This window comes from Tupaia chinensis, unplaced genomic scaffold, assembly GCF_000334495.1.
Source record: "Tupaia chinensis unplaced genomic scaffold, TupChi_1.0 Scaffold000370_1, whole genome shotgun sequence".
NCBI classification, from domain to species: Eukaryota; Metazoa; Chordata; class Mammalia; order Scandentia; family Tupaiidae; genus Tupaia; species Tupaia belangeri.
The window spans coordinates 35,657-55,475 of NW_006159867.1; the positions used below are offsets into that span (position 1 = coordinate 35,657).

General features: G+C 41.7%; 1 pseudogene; it reads right to left on the reverse strand.

Annotated features, from left to right (window-relative positions):
- Positions 1–3,087: 3,087 nt before the first annotated feature.
- On the reverse strand, positions 3,088–5,571 carry LOC102487983 (small integral membrane protein 22-like; annotated as a pseudogene).
- Positions 5,572–19,819: the final 14,248 nt, after the last annotated feature.

Sequence of the window (19,819 nt, forward strand, 5' to 3'; positions counted from 1 at the left end):
CTTTCCCCTTCTTCTGAAATATGGTTGAAGAAGCTCTAGGCATTTATCTTGACCAATTAGCATCCACACCTGTGTCTGTAGTCAGGCCATCTTTTTCTGAAGTCTTTCCATCACCTGATTTTACTTTCTCATTGGGTGGAATGGGGCAACGAGGACATACTCATGGCAATCAATGCAAGAGAAAACTAATCCCATATTTTATAATTATAGAGATTCCAAATTGAGAATGTTATGGCCCTCAATCTTTTATGGCCAAGGTAAAATCTAACACTATTGGGGCCAGCAGGTAGCATGGTGGTTTAGGCACTGGACTTCCACATGGCAGAACATGGTTTGAGACCCAGACCCAGCAGCTTAATAGTCACGCCAGTTACATGTGCATACGTGCTCAAAATCCCAAGAGGAGAATGGAAGAGAAAGGACTGTGGTTTGGCCATCCCCCTGGGAGGGTGACTTGTCACTTTTCCTCCCTTTGTCTAAGCGAGACAAAAAAAAGAAAAAAAACACACAAACCCCCCCAAAATGTACCAAAATCTATATCTATTATTTTCATTTGAAGGAACCTCTCAGGTACCATTTGTTTTGTCGTTCACAGGTTCTGATAAGAGAGGTTTATTATTTTTTCTTTATTTCTATGTAGATTTAAAGTTTTTTTTTGATAATTTGAATATTAATATTTTAACCATTTAATGTCTTTATATGTAGGTCCATTTATTTCAAGAAATGGAACAACTTTATAGCTGAGACCAAACGGGGAGGAAAAAGAAGGAAACTGTCTTCTGATATTTCTTATTGAAACATGGCTAATAAATTATTTACTAGCATTAAGGTAAAGCATGGCAGTTCAATAGAGGGTCAGGGCCTGATTTAATACCATGTAAGTTTGGGCTGCGCCTTTCACTTTGGTCAAACCAACTACAATCGACTATGTTAGGTGCAGGTTTCACTTGAGACTATGATATGTAATGCCGTCGATGAGATAGGGTAAGGAAATGACAATTTAAAAGAGCATCGAGGTTATATCCTAGGCATAAGAGTGGCTGACTAGCCCTGGTTCTTCTGGCTTCCTATTTGCCCTCCTCCCCTCCTTTTCTCCCATCCTCACTGTAGGACTGAGGATGACTTCATCCATGGCAGCTGTGGCTGAGTGTGGGCTAGGCTGAACCCAGGCTTGGCTTCTAGGATTATCAGCATGTCACAGCTCTATCTCATAGGCCTTGAGGTGGTACAGATGTGGTCCATCCTGGGACAGCTAGGGCAGCCCGCTAGGAGAGTCAGAGGTGGGGGAGGGCAGCTAGTGCTGTTGGGATCCCCCAGGTGAAACCTCGTAGACCAGTGAAGGGTGTGCTGACTCTGCGAGGCTAGCTCTCAGCTACGTGGCCAGTCCCCCAGGCCACTCTCCTTCTCAGCCTGCTTGAGTGAAGGAAGACCACCAGCTAAGGAGGACCCTTCATCTCCTTAGGCCTCTGTTCCCTCATTTGTGAAATGACAGTGATTCCTCCCCACCTCCCATGGGATTGGTATGAGGATCCAGCCAGAAGTGATGGAGGGTGTTGCAGGGGAACATGGGCATTGGCAGGATTAGGCTGGCTCCAGATCAAGGTGGAATCAGCTGATGTGAGTTGACTGGAGCCTGAGCCCAAGGCCCAGAGAGGGCCTCCCCTCCACACCTTAGTGCTGCCCACCATCATACCATAGCCTTCCTCTCCTGTTTTCCCTTCCTCCACCTCTTATTTCTCTGTGGCTCCTCTTGGACCTGATTTCCTGTTTCCCGACCACCCTGTCCGTCCCTCAACTAGCAGGGCATTGGGAGACCCTCTGTCCAGTGGAGCAGCCTTAGCCCCCTACCCCCTCGGTGTCTCTGCCTCTCACTCAAACGGCTCTGGATGACCAAGAGCAGGGCATGCCCCTAATCCAGCCTAGGCTGCTCACACCAGCCAGCTGCGATTGCTTTCCCAGAGAACTAGCAGCGGAAGCTGCAGCAGGTGACTCAGGTCCTCCCCGGCTGGCTGCGGCCCAGGCCACAAAGGCAGGCAGGGACTGGCTCACAGTGCTGAGGCTCCTAAGACTGGGTCTGGGCCACAAAGGCAGGCAGGGACTAGCTCACAGTGCTGAGGTTCCTAAGGCTGGGTCAGTGAAGACTGGCTGGCCGTTGGGATTTGTGGCCACAGCACGCCTGGGGACAGTTTCCAGGCAGTGAAGCTGGGGCTTGAGGGATAGAGGGAGAGATCTTAGGAGTTTCCCCAAACATGTCACTCTCGGCCTCCAGTGGCTTCAGGTGGCTCCTGGGGAGAAGCTCATGCTCCCTACCAGCTCCTAAGCTGTTTGGCCGGCTTCATTCCTTGCCCTCTTCGCTCTCACCTGGTCTCTCCTATCTCTATTCTGAGGGTCTTGCCTGTGCGGGCTCCCTTGGCCTTTGTTTTTACTTTCTTTTAATTTAATTTTAGTTATTTAGTTTGCTATGGGGCTCCTCTATTGGCAAGGAGGGGAAAAGGAGTGAGGAATTGAGAGCTCATCCCTCCCCGCCTCCCTCCCCGTGATGTTCCAAGCCCAGGCCTCGAGCCATGCTGTCCTCCACGTGAGAGCCGACTGATTAACCAGTGCCACCTGGCTGGCCCTCCCCAGGCTTTTCTCATAATAGTTTTCAGCTCAAGAGTCTCCAGGCCAGGGCCTTCTCTACCTCCATACCAAGAGGCTCCGCTGGCAGCCTCGGCCTGCGGCCAGTTTGGTCCGGTCTGCGAACTGCGCAGACGGCTGTCACCCCGCGCCGTAAGTCAGTAGAAGGTGCCCCACTCGGCAGAGACAGGCTGCCTGCCTGGTTGCCCAGAGCACAGCAGCTAGCCAGGCTGGCCCTCCGGGGCAGAGAGAACAGCCGTGGGGTGCGGAATGACTTGGGCTGACAGCCCCTCGGGCAGAGGACCCGTGTACTGAGGTGGGGAGACCTTGGCTGCTCTGAAACTGCCTCGACTGTGGTGGGCGCTGTTTTCCGCTTCACGACACCCGGAAGCGTGGTGAGCAGAGCCACAGACGTGGCGACACCGAGGAGAGCTCCGTTCAGGGCCCGGGTTGAAGTCGTCGAGGTGGGCTGCCTGCAGGAGCCGGAGAGCAGGTCCCGCCGCAGTGCCGACTCTGCTGGGTCCTCGGAGAGCCTTGCGCTTTGGGCCCAGGTCCTCAAGCTTGGCTAAAGGTTGACTCTTCACCTCTCAGTGACATATGGCCGAGCGACCTCAGGTCACCTACTCAGCCCCTCAGCACCTCCTCTCCCGCACCTTCCACGGGCTCCCCCTCTAATGTCCTAGCGTGCAGTAGCAGCTGCTGCAGCAGGGGACAGTGACCAACAGCAGCAGGGAGTGCACGGTACCAAAGGTGAAGACGACGACGAAAGCCGTGTCCTATGTGGACTGGAATGGCTGGTGGCTCCTCAGTCTCCCCAGCACTTCCTGGACTGTGGCCTCCAGCTCCTGCTAGCTCCTCCAGGGGCAGACCCGTTCCCCGGGGAGCTGTGGGGGCCACTTGTCCCTGGGAGCCCTCTGCTCTCCCGGCCTGGCAGGTCCCAGCTCCTGGCTAATACAGACTCTCCTTGCTCGTTGGTCCACGCCACCTGGAACCCTTGTTAAGAGAGATTGATTTCAGGAGCTCGGGCAGCTATAATCCCATCCCAACTGTAGCCTCTTTGAATTCCTTTCAAAAGCCGGGGTTCTGCTCTGGACTGGAATGGAGTGCTGCCTATGGGGTGTGCGTGGTATCCGGTGACTGCCTCTCGTCTCAACTCTGCCTGTGGAGCTGAGGTCTTGAGGGCCAAGCATGGAGGAAATGGAAACAGAAACGTGGGGTTGAAGCTGCCGTGTCTTGGGGTCACGATCCCTCCGAAGCTTTCCTGACTGGTGAGTTATCCTGTAATAATCCCTTGTGCCGTGCTTTTGGTCTCATTGACCCTGCCCTTGAACACTACGTTTAATTTTACAATTGGTTAACATTGAAAAGAATGACCTTTCCTTTTTCATATAGGTAAACTAATTAGGAGAACGCCTTACTGATAGAAAATGCATTTATGTTTTGAAATACTTTATCATGGCTACAGCGAGGCTCTTGAATGTGGTGGTTAATCTTATAGAAAATAGTTGATAATTTTAGAGAAGCTTGCCAACCACAGCTACAGAGCCTTGCCTTCATTATTGATGAATATGGCTTTATAGTGGGTTTAGTGGAAGAGCTTTAGGTATCATTATTTTAATGGCATCACTTTTCTAAAGAAGCTACATTTAGCAATGTGAAATGTTAGTGATCACGGGTCTCCTCTTTACTGAGGATGGAAAAGTTATCTTCTTTCATCCGAGACACTGAAAGCACTTAAAAGACATTATCTCATTATCTTGCTAACATCCTCTGACAGAATTGGCTTGTAGTATAATTCCCATTTTATTGGTGGATAAAGTCATGCACATTATGGTTTTATAATTTAGCTAGGCAGCTGGTCTGCCTTGGCAAAAGAGCTTTCAGCTTTACTTCATCTTGGAAATTTGTCTCATTTATATCTTCACATTTCTACTGCAGACATGACCTTAATGTTCCCAGAAACCAAGTATTTAAGTGGTCATTTGTCCAATGTCTTTTTTTTTCTTCTTGAAGAAATGTTGCTGAATTATACTTTATTTCGTTGTGACATGAAGGAGAAATTAATAACGTTTTGGATAACTGAGGGAAATTGATTTAGGTCATTTTCTAGATTCAAATGAATAATAGAACTTTTTAGAACTATTTTCTTTTACTGTGCTAAATCACTTCGGTTATTTTTAAATGTTCAAATGCATACTTTTAAAAAACGTCAAATGTATACCTTAAAAAAAAAATCCCACACAATTCTTTATTGGATATGTGCAAGTGAAATACATGATACGTAAGCTTCTTGTACATAATTACCCTATGAGTTAATGGAAAATATCTAACCTAGTCTAATATAAACAGAAAATCATGATGTCATAATAGTTTTATTCAGGAAAAACATCAGTTTAATGGAAGCCATTTAACTGACTCAAGACAGGGGACTGTATTATCCTTAAAGTTCTGAGGATTTTCTAGTTAAAACATTTTTAAACCAGAATGAAAGCTGGGCAAATTCAAATACATGCTTTTGTAATTGATGCCACAGGTGAACCGCAAATGTGAGGCCACCTGGAGAAATACGAATCATGAGTTGTTCAGGGAAGGCCAGAGAGGCTTGAAAGTTTGTACTAGATTAACTTTATTAATAGACATATACCATGGGGAATGAAGGATGAGCAGGGACAGAAAAGAAATACAGCTTCAGTAATTTTATGAAGTAATTTTTTTTTTTTAATTTTTTTTGGAGGGAGGAGGCTTTTGGTATAGGGCATGTGTGCTTGCCAGGAAGACAGAGGCAGAAAGTGAGAAATCACCCCCCAGGGAGGATGGCCATGCTGCAATCCTTTCTCCTTCATTCTCCTCTCGGGATCTTGGGCATGCACGCACATGTGCCCAGCGTGAGTTTAAGCCACTGGGTCTGGAACTCAAACTGTGGTCGAGTGCATGGGAGTCCAATGACACAGCCATTAAGCTAACTGCTGGTCTCCTGAAATTATTTTATGTTTTTTCACTTTTCCAAGGAAATATTCTAAGTGCTATTTCTGAGTTATTAAGAAACTAGGTATATACAAATAGAATACTAACACTCATCTTTCAGACAGTTACATAGGCATATTACTACAAAGATTAAAAACAAGGCTTAGCAAACAGTGAAAGGAAAGCATAGATCAGCAAATCATTTGTTAGAACTTCAATTCTCTTTCTGGTTATGAGCGATTGTGGTGATCTGTTATGCTTCAAATATGGGTTGTTGCATATGCCAGTATGGTAGAAAAGTGTAGAAGAGAAAAAGTTATAAGACATTTTTCTTTTTAAAAGTAATGATGGACTATATACTTTATGATGAAAGCCTTTATGCATTTAATGAAAGCTTTGGACTTCACTAATGTGTTAGAAAATGCTTAAAGGATTTTTAACAGATATTTAATTTTGACAGATGAATTATTGAGTTCTAAACTTTGGGACTTTGATCTATTATTAGAAAAACGTATTAATATTTTTATTTCAGGACTGTAAGATTATAATAGATTCTGTTTCCACTCCAGAGAGCCATCCAATTAAAGTTTTACTCTTAAAGCTAATATATAACATTTTGACTTAGGTTCAACAGAGTAAGCATATGCAATCTTTTTTAGAAGTTTATTTTAAAATAGGGACTACTCAATATATCTCCTCTCTTATTATAAAGATAGAAATTGATCGTATCTTTCTTGAAACGAAACCAAAATGTGGCTTTGCTACAACCCTAAATTCACATAAAAATAGACCTCTGCCAGTGTACAAATTTGACCCACACTGTGGTCTGATTTTTAGGAAAGTCATATTCCTTTAGTGAAAGAATTGCTATTAAATCAGAAAAAAGATGAAAAAAATTAAAATACAATCCTGTTCTATAATGTCTCATGATAGTCACAGCATAAAATATATTTCTTAAAATATTCAAATAATAAAAGTTAGGGACAATGGCTGCACTGAAGGAGACACAGAGATATTTGATGTTTGGCATCTTAAACTATGCCAACTTGAAAGAAATGTTTATTTAGTGCCCTGAGGGTCAAGACTGCTCAGATCCCTGTTCAGACAAGGACAGGCAGGGGATTCCAAAGCTGACTCTAGGGCTCCAAAGTGTAAATCCGGGAGCATTTTGACAGAAGTGCGTCAGTTCTGACCTTAAACCTGCTGAATGCCTTTTTCCTGTGAGAGAAAACCTCTCTTCTGCTGAACTGTTCAAAATTCATTTTGCTCTGCTCCCTCTGTCTGAAAATATATGCAGACAAAGTTGATTGACAGCCCTTTAGTTACCATACCATGAAGGTTGAAACCAGAAAGGCTACAGCTCTAATTCACTGACAGCTGAAAGCTACGGAGCCTAATTTCTTGAGGTTCATTCTTAAATCTCTACTCGTTGTCCCAAGAGGAAAACAAATAATGGGGGATTACATCGGACTAATAGAACTCTGTGTTGGATAAGGGTGTAAATATGGAAATCACAGTCACAAATTCTCTGCTCTTCTGAGAAGTAAATCGCATGTATTCAAATCGTTCTCACCAAGATGGTTGATAAAATTGTTTCACTTACCAAAATATTTCCTCTTTCAAGTTGGAAAATCTAGGGGGTATATTTTGTTTAGAACTTAAATTAGCAAAATACAAAGTTTTCTTGTAATAAGGTATTGAAATTGTGATGTAGGCTGTCAGCTGGCTCACAAATTGAAACCGAAAGCCATTCTCTTTTCTAGCTCTAAAATTCTGACTTGCCAGTTAAATTCTTGACTTCTCTGTTCTTGAATCTAGAGCTGATCCCATAGAAGAGTTCTGGTTTATAAATTACACTCTGAAGTTAACTAGTGCTTTTATGCCGCTCTTGTTCCAGCAGAAAAAAAGGATGTCGTAGTTAGGATGCAACAGCTATCACGCAGAGATGAGAGAAGGGAAAAAAATAAACTATCAGTTTGAACATTATTGATCCTTTATACCCCTATGTGCTGATTTCTTGTTATATGAGAAAAATAAGCTATTTATTTATTTTTTAAGAGATTTTTGCCACATGGCATGTGTGCTCTCTGGAGAGATAGAAAGCAAGAAATCACTCCCAGGGAGAATGGTCACGCTGCAATCCTTACTCCTCCATTCTCCTCTCAAGATCTTAAGCATGCACGCACACGGGCCTTGTGTCAGGTTTAAGTCACCGGGTCTAGAACTGGAAATGTGCTTGACTATGTGGGAGTCCAGCAAGTCACCATTACGTCACTGTAGGTCACCAAGATAAGCTCTTTATTTATGTCACTGTGATGTGTTGGCAAACTGCCCTGCAGAGATGCTCATATCATAGTCCCTAGAACCTGTGACTGTGTTAACTTACAAATGCAAAATAGACTCTTCTGATGTGATTAAGTTAAAGATTTTGAGATGGAAGCTTAATTCTGAATTATTGCAGTATGCAAAAATGAAATCACAAGATGGGTAGAGAGATGATCAGAGTTGAAGATTGCAAGATGTGGGGACCAGCAGTTGGCGTAATGGCTACGTCACTGGACTCCCACGTAGTCAATCGTGGCTTGAGTCCCGGACCCGGTGGCTTAAATCACATTGTGGGTGTGTGTCCGTGCGTGCCCAAGATCTGAGAGGAGAAGGGATTGCGGTGTGGCCATCCTCCCTGGAGAGTGATTTCTCACTTTCTGTCTCTGTCTTTCTGGCGAGTGCACATTCCCTATAGCAAAAAAAAAAAAAAACCTCTCCCAAAAAAAAGATTGCAAGATGTGACACCATATGTTTTGAAGAGAGAGGGAGGTGCTACGAGCTAAGGAAAGCACACATCTTGGATAGACTGTACAGGGCCAGGGAACATGCTCACTGAGAGCCTCCAGAAAGAAACAGACTATGGCCTATTCTATAGTAGACTTCTAAAGTGCAGACCTGTAAATAAATGAACTTTGTGTTGTCTGAAGCCAGTACCTTACTAGTAATTTGTTATAGCAGCAATCAGAAACTACATTTTCACTGTTTTGGTTGCCAGATATATCTATCCACATAGCCATCTATTTATAAAGTCAAAAAAATTAGCAGAGAAAATTTGAAGGTACACAAAATAAATTACTGCTTTTTATTGAAAACTGAATATGGTAAACATATTTGATTAGTGCACACTGCATGCATGCTTGAAAATTCACTGTATCTGCAAAAAATGTATAATTAAATGTAAATAAGAAACTATTAAAATTTGGGACCATAGGCTGGCATAATGGTTACATCAGTGGATTCCCACATAGTCAACCACAGATCGAGTCCCTGACCTGCGGCTTAAACTCACGACGGGCGTGTGAGCATACGCGCCCAAAGTCCTGAAAGGAGAATGGAGAGGGGTTGTGGTATGGCCATTCCCCCGGGGTGCTGAGTTCTCACTTTCTGTGTCTGTTTCTCTCTCTTTGTTGAGCACATGTGCCCTGTAGCAGAGATTTCTCCTAAAATACATTTTAAAAATGATTTTTTAAAAATTTAATGTCTTTGTCCTGATAAAAAGGGGGGACTAATTTATTATTTGCAGCATACCTCAATTTTGATCTCAATGATTGCACGAGCCTTATTTCTATCTCAAACCTTCAAAGAAAGTTTCCAAGCCAAATCTCTAAAGTTAATCCAATCTCTGGTAAATGGCTCTATTCATTAGTTCCATTTAAAATGGAGAAATTTTTAAAAAGCACTACTTGTCAAGAAGGATCTAATTGTTGATTATTGTTTGTCTTTTTGTTTTTGTGGCAAGGATGGTCAAATTGCAGCGAACCCATTCAGCTGAGAATGGCTGGCCTTTTAATAGAGGTTAACCACGAAGAGAAGATACTATATGGAAATGTGCATTTATTAGGTCCCAAGCGCAATGATGTGTTGTGCCCTGCATGAGTTCTCACAATTATGAGAGTCGGGAGAGAGGGGCTGGAAGGTGTGACAGGCAGACTCTTCAGGTCACTTCCTTGGACCCACTTCCTGATGTCACCCTCGGCTCTCCCTCCCCTTGTACACAGACAACCCAGAATTTTCTCTTGCCAGTAGAATATGGCAAAGGTGATGAGATGTACATGATTGCATTATAAGTGGTCTTGCTAGATCTTTCTTGTTCCCTTCTTGGCTTTAAAATGTTCAGTAACTAATTTGGCAAGGAACTCGGGTACCTCTACGAATTGCAAATGACCCAACTGACAGCAAGAAGTTCTCCTGGGATTCAAATTTTAAAAGCACTGCAGTGAGGCACCTTTAGCCTCTGCGAATTGTATGCTTTTCTATAAAAAAAATTATGTGTATATATAAAAATATATATATTTATATATGTGTGTTTATATAAATTATTTATATATATATACATATATATACATGTATCTATATGTGTGTGTATATATATATATACATGTATATATATATATAAGCTGAATAAAAGAATTCTTATGTCAATACCACTGCCAGGGGTATTAAACAAAAAAGCCAATTATATGACCTCTACTCAAATTCAGCCTAGCTTCATTTATTCCGTTAGTTCATTTATTAATCTATCCATCTATACTTATATAGGAAAATGAATTAATCATGTATCATTTAACGGGTTCCCAAACCAGGCATTTCCGGTGATACAAGATGAATGGCAGAGCCTGGCCTCATTGATTTCTCTTACTCTACCTTGCTCTAAACGCTCAGGCCCAAGATAGACCCATTTCAGAGGCATACAAATCAACCTTGGTACTATATATCACTCAGTAGCTAGTCTCCTCCTCTGCAGTTAAATTAAATCTTACTATAATTGTACAGTTTGAGTGTCTCAGCTTTTTTTTTTTTTTTTTTTTTTTATTTTTTTTTTTGCTATAAGGATGTGTGCTCACCAGAAAGAGACAGAGGGAAAAGAAATCACCCCTGGGGAATGACCATGCCATAATCCCCCCTCCTCCACTCTCCTGTCAGGATTTCGGGCATACATACACATGTACCTGGTTTGTTTTTCAAGCTATTAGGTCCAGGACTGGAACCATTAAGCTGGCTGTGTGGAATGTGGAATCTAGGAACTTAAACTCTATACCAACCTGTAGCCATGTTTTTTTTTTTCTTTAAAGAGGTTTTTTTTTTCCTGTAGGGCATGTGTGCTCGCCAGAAAGAGAGGCAGACAGAAAGCAAGAAATCACCCCTCGGGGGGGGGAGGATGGCCACACTGCAATCCCTTCTCCTCCATTGTCCTCTCGGGATCTTGAGCATGTAAGCACACGCATCTGGCATGAGTTTAAGCCACTGGGTCCAGGACTTGAACCGTGGTCTACTACATGGGAGTCTAGCGACATAGCCATTATGCTAATTGCTGGTTCTCTACCCTATAGCCCTTTTAAGAGCACAGATAGCATTTAAAATGATGGGTCTATAGTGCTGGGTTTTGTTCCTGATTGAGGCCCCCCCACCCAGAGCCTAACTACTTGCATTTAAATTTCAGCTATGCCTGTTTCTAGGTTTATTATGTTAAGGAAGGTACCAAGTTTACCATCTGTTTCCTTACCAGTATTAATCAGGAGAACAATATCTACCTAGATTTTAGGAGATTCAAGGCAAGTGAGGTAACATGGGTAGAACATCTTGGGAACCAGCAGTTAGCATAATGGCTATGTCGCTGGACTCCCACGTAGTCGACCGCAGTTCACGTCCCGGACCCGGTGGCTTAAAACTCACGCCAGGCGCGTGTGCGTGCGTGCCCAAGATCCCGAAAGGAGAATGGAGGAGAAGGGACTGCCGTGTGACCATCCCCCGGGGGTTGATTTCTCGCTTTGTCTCTCTGTCTGTCTCTGTCTGGCGAGCGCACGCGCCCTATCGCAAAAATATCTCCGGGGGAAAAAAAAAACATGGGTAGAACATCTAGAGCTGCCTCTATAAGCAGCTAATGGAGAGTAAATATTGAAAATGTTTCCTCCTCATTTGTCTGGTCTGTATGATGAGAGATTGTTCCACAAACAAACAAACAAAATACTCTTGGCCCTTTTCTGCCATTTCTTTCCATTGATGTGGAGGAGGCCACCTGCAGTGTAAGTGTTGGAACAGGAAGTAAGTTTGTTTTGGCCCAGTCCCTTTCTTCCTGTTTTCTCTTGGGGATCTTGCTATTAACAGAAATCATCTCTTTTTCCAGTGCTTGGTGTCCATTATCTTACCAGGACAGCAGTTTATTTATTTTTCTTTTTTAAAAAATTATTTTCAGTTTTTACCAGAGAGAGACAGAGAGCAAGAAACCAGGTTCAGGATTTGAACTCTATACCAACCTGTAGTCATTTTTTTTTTTTTTTTCCTTTAAAGAGGTTTTTCTTTAAGTCGGCCATGGGCGAGTTCAGTGCCCTTACAGCACACCACGTGCTGGCCCTGAGACAGCAGTTTCTTAATGGCAAAAATCAGCTATTTCCTAGGTACATGTGTTACTGGATAAATTTGCCTAGTATTTTAATAAAATATATATTATTTTAATGAATACTTCTAATGCATAAATTTTACTGGTGAGAAATCCATTTTAGGAAAGACAGTACCAGTCAAAAGATGAGTTTTGAGATAATACATGGGAGTGGGGAATCCTATTTCTTTAACATTTTGCTTTATCTCAGGAAACTTTAGACAGCCTTGGTTACAGATAGAAAGATCACTTCATGGTTTTCAGATAATGAAACCTTGATGAATATTTATACTCTAAAGAATTCACATGATCACTTTTTCTATGTTAATGACCATAATAAGAAAGTAGATAACCAACATATAATTAATGACTCTTCTCAGTCAATCGAAAAAGGTAAGTTTGAATAAAAATAGTCCATTATTTACATTTATCTGTTACATGATAATATTTCAACTATTATGTAATTTAGATTTTAAAATGAATTTAAAACCTTAGTATTCTTATACATCCAGACAATTAACTGTATACTTTAGTATTCTTTTCTAAGAAACTTATAGTTGGTATCAAATGTCTTAAAATAATTACACACTTCAAATATTTCCATCATATTAAAAATAATCAGAAATAAATACGCATAGCATGCATGCTTTTATTAAAAACTTAATTTCAAATGGTAAGAGATTGAAAGAAACTTTGGTAGTCAACAAAGGAGTAAGGCTCAGCAATCTTTGATACACATGCAGCCTTTACTTTGTGAGGAGTTTTATTTATTGGTTACATATTATAAGTAATTGCAGATTTATAAATATGAGGTAATCTAGAGAAACTGAAAAATCATTCTGTAGGGGTTGGCATTACCACAATCTCTTCTTCTCCGTTCTTCCTCTCAGATTTTGGGCATGCATGAACATGTGCCCGGTAGGTTTTTCAAGCTGCCAGGTTCAGGATTCAAACTGCCCAGCCAGCCATGGGTAATCAAGCTGCCTTAATCACCTTGCCAGCTGGCTAGCATGATATGTGATATTCTTAAATGAAAAGCGCAGTTTGTGAAATTTTTTATGTTGTATGACAGCAGCTAAATTAAAACAGTAATACAAACTTCAGTAGCAAAAATCTATACAGAGTAATTTCAAATAGATTATTTAGAGGTGATGGGTGTTTTTATGTTTATTTTGTTGTTGTTGTTGTTTATTTGCTATAAGGTATATGTGCCAACTAGAGATACAGAGATGGAAAGACAGGGAGAAAGCTTATCCCCTTTCCTCCATTTCTCAGTCCTCTTGGGATGTGGGACATGCATGCACACATGCTCAGTGTATTTTTCAAGTCACTGGGGCCAGGATTAAAACTGCTGCCAGCCATGTGGGATCTGGCTTTCTTAACCACTGGACAAGGGGGTTCAGCTGGAGGTGATGATCTTTGAGATGTTTCCCTAATGTCTTCTCACATTCCTTTTGTATTCCCTATTTTATAAAGAACTATTTTTGTTTAATAATTACTTTTTTAAAAAGTAATTACTGGAAAAAAAGGCATTGATGTATTTTTGTTGAAAAAAAAACTCAAAGAATCCATTTATTTGTTAAAATGTTGCCTACAATTTTAATATAAATTTGTTGGTATTCTAAACATTTTCTTATCCTCACTTGTGATGCATAACAATAATATATTTAGACTAAATGAAACTTGATTTGAGTTAATTTTGTGCTGGACTACAGCAGGGTTTCCTTAGGCTATCCTATGGCTAAGCTGGATTATGATCTGAATTTAGATGGGGAGTCCGGTGCATTGTTAGATACCATTCCTGCACTCCTACCTCTAACACCTACTCCAGCCTCACATCCAAATGCACCTGCTGATTTGTCAAGGCATGAGAACTCCACTAGTGGTTAGGATTCGGATATGCATAGGAGAATCTGGTGAACCCATGATGGAGAGGACAGCCAACACAGGAGAAGGGATCCAACACAATACACTGGACTAAGCACAGGAGTTAGAATGGAACACTTGGTCTTAAACAGTTGTGTATCTCCAGGAAGGAAAAGATGGCTGTAAAACAAAGAGTTGTAAGATCTAGGCTCTTAAACGACCTTGTTGTAGGGTATTTCTAAAATACTCATACATAGGGGCCAGCTGGTGAGACAGTGGTTATGGGGTTGAACTCCCACATGGCTGGCTGTGATTCAAGTCCTGGAGGCTTGAAAATCATGTTGGGTGCATGTGCATACCCAAAACCCCAGGAGGAGAATGGAGACGAGATTATGGCAGGACTATCCACCTGGCCGGGGGCGGGGGTGGAGAGAGAGAGAGAGAGAGAGAGAGACAGACAGACAGAGACAGAGACTGACTGACTTTCCATACTGGCAAAGAGAGATGGGACTTTGTCCTGGTAAAGAAGTTGATAGGTCAATTGACAGATGAATAAATCCGAGCAGGGTAATGAGGGTATGGCCTGAGTAGAGCCCCCTATTTAACATAAGTGGGTGGGGCTCCAGCAATTCCAGAGAGCAGCAGCCCAGAGAGATCAGCTTCTTTTTTATTTTATTTTATTTATTTATTTTTACAATTTTTGCTATAGGGCTCCATGTACTTGTCAGAGAGACAGAAAGCAAGAAATTACCCCTCAGGGGATGGCCACACTGCAGTCCCTTTTCCATTCTCCTCTTAGGAACTTGGGCCTCCTACACATGCACCTGGCGTGAGTTTTAAGCTGCTGGGTCCAGGACCTGAACAGTGGTAGAATAAGTGAGAATCCAGTGACATAACTGTTTTGTCATCTACTGGTCCCTCGATCAGTTTTTTCGGGTGCTAAGCAATATATTGCACAGTCTGAGGAGTGGAGCGTCAGGAGTTCTTTGAACTGTGTGTTGAAATCCTCGGGAATTACTGAACAACAGAGATGGCCATTTCTACAGTTCGAATAACATCTAACAAACGACAGATCTGTTCATGTGATTTCATTAGGTTGGCTTGATTTGGGGGACATTAAAGTAATCTTTTTCCTTTTTAAAAACTATCAAATATAAGTGAAGAAGTATGTATTACAACTACATGACATTTTTGCAACATCATGATTAATTCTCAATGCAATCTCAATTGCAATCTCGATGCATTAAAATAGTCTATTTGATATGCTGAGAGAAACCTGACCCAGAGTACTTATTACCAGTTGGATTTGCAGTTTCAATAATAGTTTAAGAAAGATTTGAGAATGTGATAATGTCCCTGGAAATAACACCGAATTTTCATGGGTGTCACAAAACAAACTGATCTTAGAATTTCAGGGCAAACTTAAGGTTGAATAGGTCAGAGCTGGAAAATACCTTAGAAATAACATTCTTTGAGGTTCTCATCTTACGTGCGATCTATATGCAAAAGTCAATGTACAAGAATGAGTTTGCCTCAGATAATTTCTGTCACGCCTAAAGTCTTGCATCTGGGCAGGGGCAGCAGTTTTGAATCTAGGCTCCACTACTGTCCACTCTAGGATTGTTTCTGCTGGTATTTCAGGTAATTTTCCACTAAAAATGAAAAAAAACCAAGGGGGCTAGCAGGTGGTGTAGTGGTTAAGATGCTGGACTCCCACATGGCTGACTGCGGTTCGAGTCCTGGACTTGGAGGCTTGATCTTCATATCAGGCGTGTGTGCATGTACACTCAAAATCCTGAGAGGAGAGTGGAGGAGAAGGAATTGTGGACATGGCCATCATCCTTGGGGAGTGATTTCCCACTTTCTCTGTCTCTCTGAGCACACATTCCCCATAACAGAAATCTCTTAAAAAAAAAGAAAATGAAAAATGACCTGATATTATGGAAAGAATAGGCCTCTTGACATGTCAGTGAGTTAACTAAGTAGTCTCATCAATAAAAGAAGTGTGTCAATCTGTTTCAAAGAGATAGTCATCTACCCTACTAAGTATATTCGTACAGAGCAGGCTGGTAGGGCAACAGGGATTTTCATGTATTTCGGTTATGTTTTATTGGATTTTAAAGTGATTTAAAATACTCTTTTAAAAAAGCTTACTTGTATTAAGTGTTATTTGCAGAATAATCTACATTCTCTAAAAATCAATGCTTAAAAATTACTTGTTATGAAAATACAGAATTTCATGATTCAAATATTTGAGCAAAATACAAAATTCCATTTTAATGCTTAAATAAGATATCCTGAAATTTTTTAAGGTTGTTTTCTCCATCCATCCGCCCGCTCGCCCCCCACTATAGGGCATATGCCCTTACTGGGAGGAGAGAGAGTGAGGAGGGAAGTGAGAAATCACCCCCCCACCCCCGCCACACACACACACAGCATGGCACAGATGGTTATATTATAATCCCTTCTACTCCACTCTCCTCTTGGGGTTTTGGGCACACATGTACATGTACCAGCATGTTTTTCAAGCTGCCAAGACCCATCCTTGAACCATGTAGTCAATCCTGAAGAATCCAGCTTCCCTAGCTTCTATGCCACCTGCTGGCCCACAACTTTGAATTTATTAATTTTTAAAGAGATTTTTGCTATAGGGTGTGTATGCTCGCCAGAGACAGAAAGTGAGAAATCACCCCCCAGAGGAAATGGCCATGCCGCAATTACTTCTCCATTCTCTTCTCGGGATTTGGGCACACATGCGCATGAGCCTGTCATGAGTCTCAACCTCCAGGTCTGGGACTCAAACTGTGGTTGACCATGTGGGAGTCTAGAGATATTATACCATCTGCTGGTACCTAGGCTGACTGTTACCTGGCGGGGGGCGGGCGTGGAGAGAGAGAGAGAGAGAGAGAGAGACAGACAGACAGAGACAGAGACTGACTGACTTTCCATACTGGCAAAGAGAGATGGGACTTTGTCCTGGTAAAGAAGTTGATAGGTCAATTGACAGATGAATAAATCCGAGCAGGGTAATGAGGGTATGGCCTGAGTAGAGCCCCCTATTTAACATAAGTGGGTGGGGCTCCAGCAATTCCAGAGAGCAGCAGCCCAGAGAGATCAGCTTCTTTTTTATTTTATTTTATTTATTTATTTTTACAATTTTTGCTATAGGGCTCCATGTACTTGTCAGAGAGACAGAAAGCAAGAAATTAGCCCTCAGGGGATGGCCACACTGCAGTCCCTTTTCCATTCTCCTCTTAGGAACTTGGGCCTCCTACACATGCACCTGGCGTGAGTTTTAAGCTGCTGGGTCCAGGACCTGAACAGTGGTAGAATAAGTGAGAATCCAGTGACATAACTGTTTTGTCATCTACTGGTCCCTCGATCAGTTTTTTCGGGTGCTAAGCAATATATTGCACAGTCTGAGGAGTGGAGCGTCAGGAGTTCTTTGAACTGTGTGTTGAAATCCTCGGGAATTACTGAACAACAGAGATGGCCATTTCTACAGTTCGAATAACATCTAACAAACGACAGATCTGTTCATGTGATTTCATTAGGTTGGCTTGATTTGGGGGACATTAAAGTAATCTTTTTCCTTTTTAAAAACTATCAAATATAAGTGAAGAAGTATGTATTACAACTACATGACATTTTTGCAACATCATGATTAATTCTCAATGCAATCTCAATTGCAATCTCGATGCATTAAAATAGTCTATTTGATATGCTGAGAGAAACCTGACCCAGAGTACTTATTACCAGTTGGATTTGCAGTTTCAATAATAGTTTAAGAAAGATTTGAGAATGTGATAATGTCCCTGGAAATAACACCGAATTTTCATGGGTGTCACAAAACAAACTGATCTTAGAATTTCAGGGCAAACTTAAGGTTGAATAGGTCAGAGCTGGAAAATACCTTAGAAATAACATTCTTTGAGGTTCTCATCTTACGTGCGATCTATATGCAAAAGTCAATGTACAAGAATGAGTTTGCCTCAGATAATTTCTGTCACGCCTAAAGTCTTGCATCTGGGCAGGGGCAGCAGTTTTGAATCTAGGCTCCACTACTGTCCACTCTAGGATTGTTTCTGCTGGTATTTCAGGTAATTTTCCACTAAAAATGAAAAAAAACCAAGGGGGCTAGCAGGTGGTGTAGTGGTTAAGATGCTGGACTCCCACATGGCTGACTGCGGTTCGAGTCCTGGACTTGGAGGCTTGATCTTCATATCAGGCGTGTGTGCATGTACACTCAAAATCCTGAGAGGAGAGTGGAGGAGAAGGAATTGTGGACATGGCCATCATCCTTGGGGAGTGATTTCCCACTTTCTCTGTCTCTCTGAGCACACATTCCCCATAACAGAAATCTCTTAAAAAAAAAGAAAATGAAAAATGACCTGATATTATGGAAAGAATAGGCCTCTTGACATGTCAGTGAGTTAACTAAGTAGTCTCATCAATAAAAGAAGTGTGTCAATCTGTTTCAAAGAGATAGTCATCTACCCTACTAAGTATATTCGTACAGAGCAGGCTGGTAGGGCAACAGGGATTTTCATGTATTTCGGTTATGTTTTATTGGATTTTAAAGTGATTTAAAATACTCTTTTAAAAAAGCTTACTTGTATTAAGTGTTATTTGCAGAATAATCTACATTCTCTAAAAATCAATGCTTAAAAATTACTTGTTATGAAAATACAGAATTTCATGATTCAAATATTTGAGCAAAATACAAAATTCCATTTTAATGCTTAAATAAGATATCCTGAAATTTTTTAAGGTTGTTTTCTCCATCCATCCGCCCGCTCGCCCCCCACTATAGGGCATATGCCCTTACTGGGAGGAGAGAGAGTGAGGAGGGAAGTGAGAAATCCCCCCCCCCCCCCCGCCACACACACACACAGCATGGCACAGATGGTTATATTATAATCCCTTCTACTCCACTCTCCTCTTGGGGTTTTGGGCACACATGTACATGTACCAGCATGTTTTTCAAGCTGCCAAGACCCATCCTTGAACCATGTAGTCAATCCTGAAGAATCCAGCTTCCCTAGCTTCTATGCCACCTGCTGGCCCACAACTTTGAATTTATTAATTTTTAAAGAGATTTTTGCTATAGGGTGTGTATGCTCGCCAGAGACAGAAAGTGAGAAATCACCCCCCAGAGGAAATGGCCATGCCGCAATTACTTCTCCATTCTCTTCTCGGGATTTGGGCACACATGCGCATGAGCCTGTCATGAGTCTCAACCTCCAGGTCTGGGACTCAAACTGTGGTTGACCATGTGGGAGTCTAGAGATATTATACCATCTGCTGGTACCTAGGCTGACTGTTAAAGAATGAAAGAGATAACATTTACATGAAGTCAAATTATTTCTCCAATAAATATTAGGGATCTATATAGGTATTACAGAATGGGCAAAGGAGAATGCAATAGGTTAATAAGGTAGTCATAGTGTTTACCTAAATGAGATTTATGTTACTGGAGATTTGTCATATATGGGGAGACTTCAAGTACATGGAAAATAGAATTAAATACATGCATTTTTTCATATGTGTTCTCCATGCACTTTTTGAAGGCTTCTTCATAGTGGAAATATTGCTTGGAAAGAAGAGAAAATTGTTGGGCTGACCCTGTAGTCTAGTGGTTAAGGGGGCTGGATCCCAGCCCTGGCAGCCTAAAAACATACTGGGATACATGCATGTGCATTCATGCATGTCCCAAATCCCTACAGGATGGAGAAACTGAGAAGGGAATGCAGCATGAGCACACCCAAGTAGTTTTATCCCTCTCCCCTTCTCTCTCTCTGTCTCTGGCAAGCACATGTGTCCTCTGGCAATACAAAAAGAGACTAGAAAATTGTCAGGACTTTCTATGACTGAGCTGTGCTTTTTGTGAATCTGCTTTATATTCCTTTCTCTCTCTCTCTCTCTCTCTCTCTCTCTCTTTCTCTCTCTCTC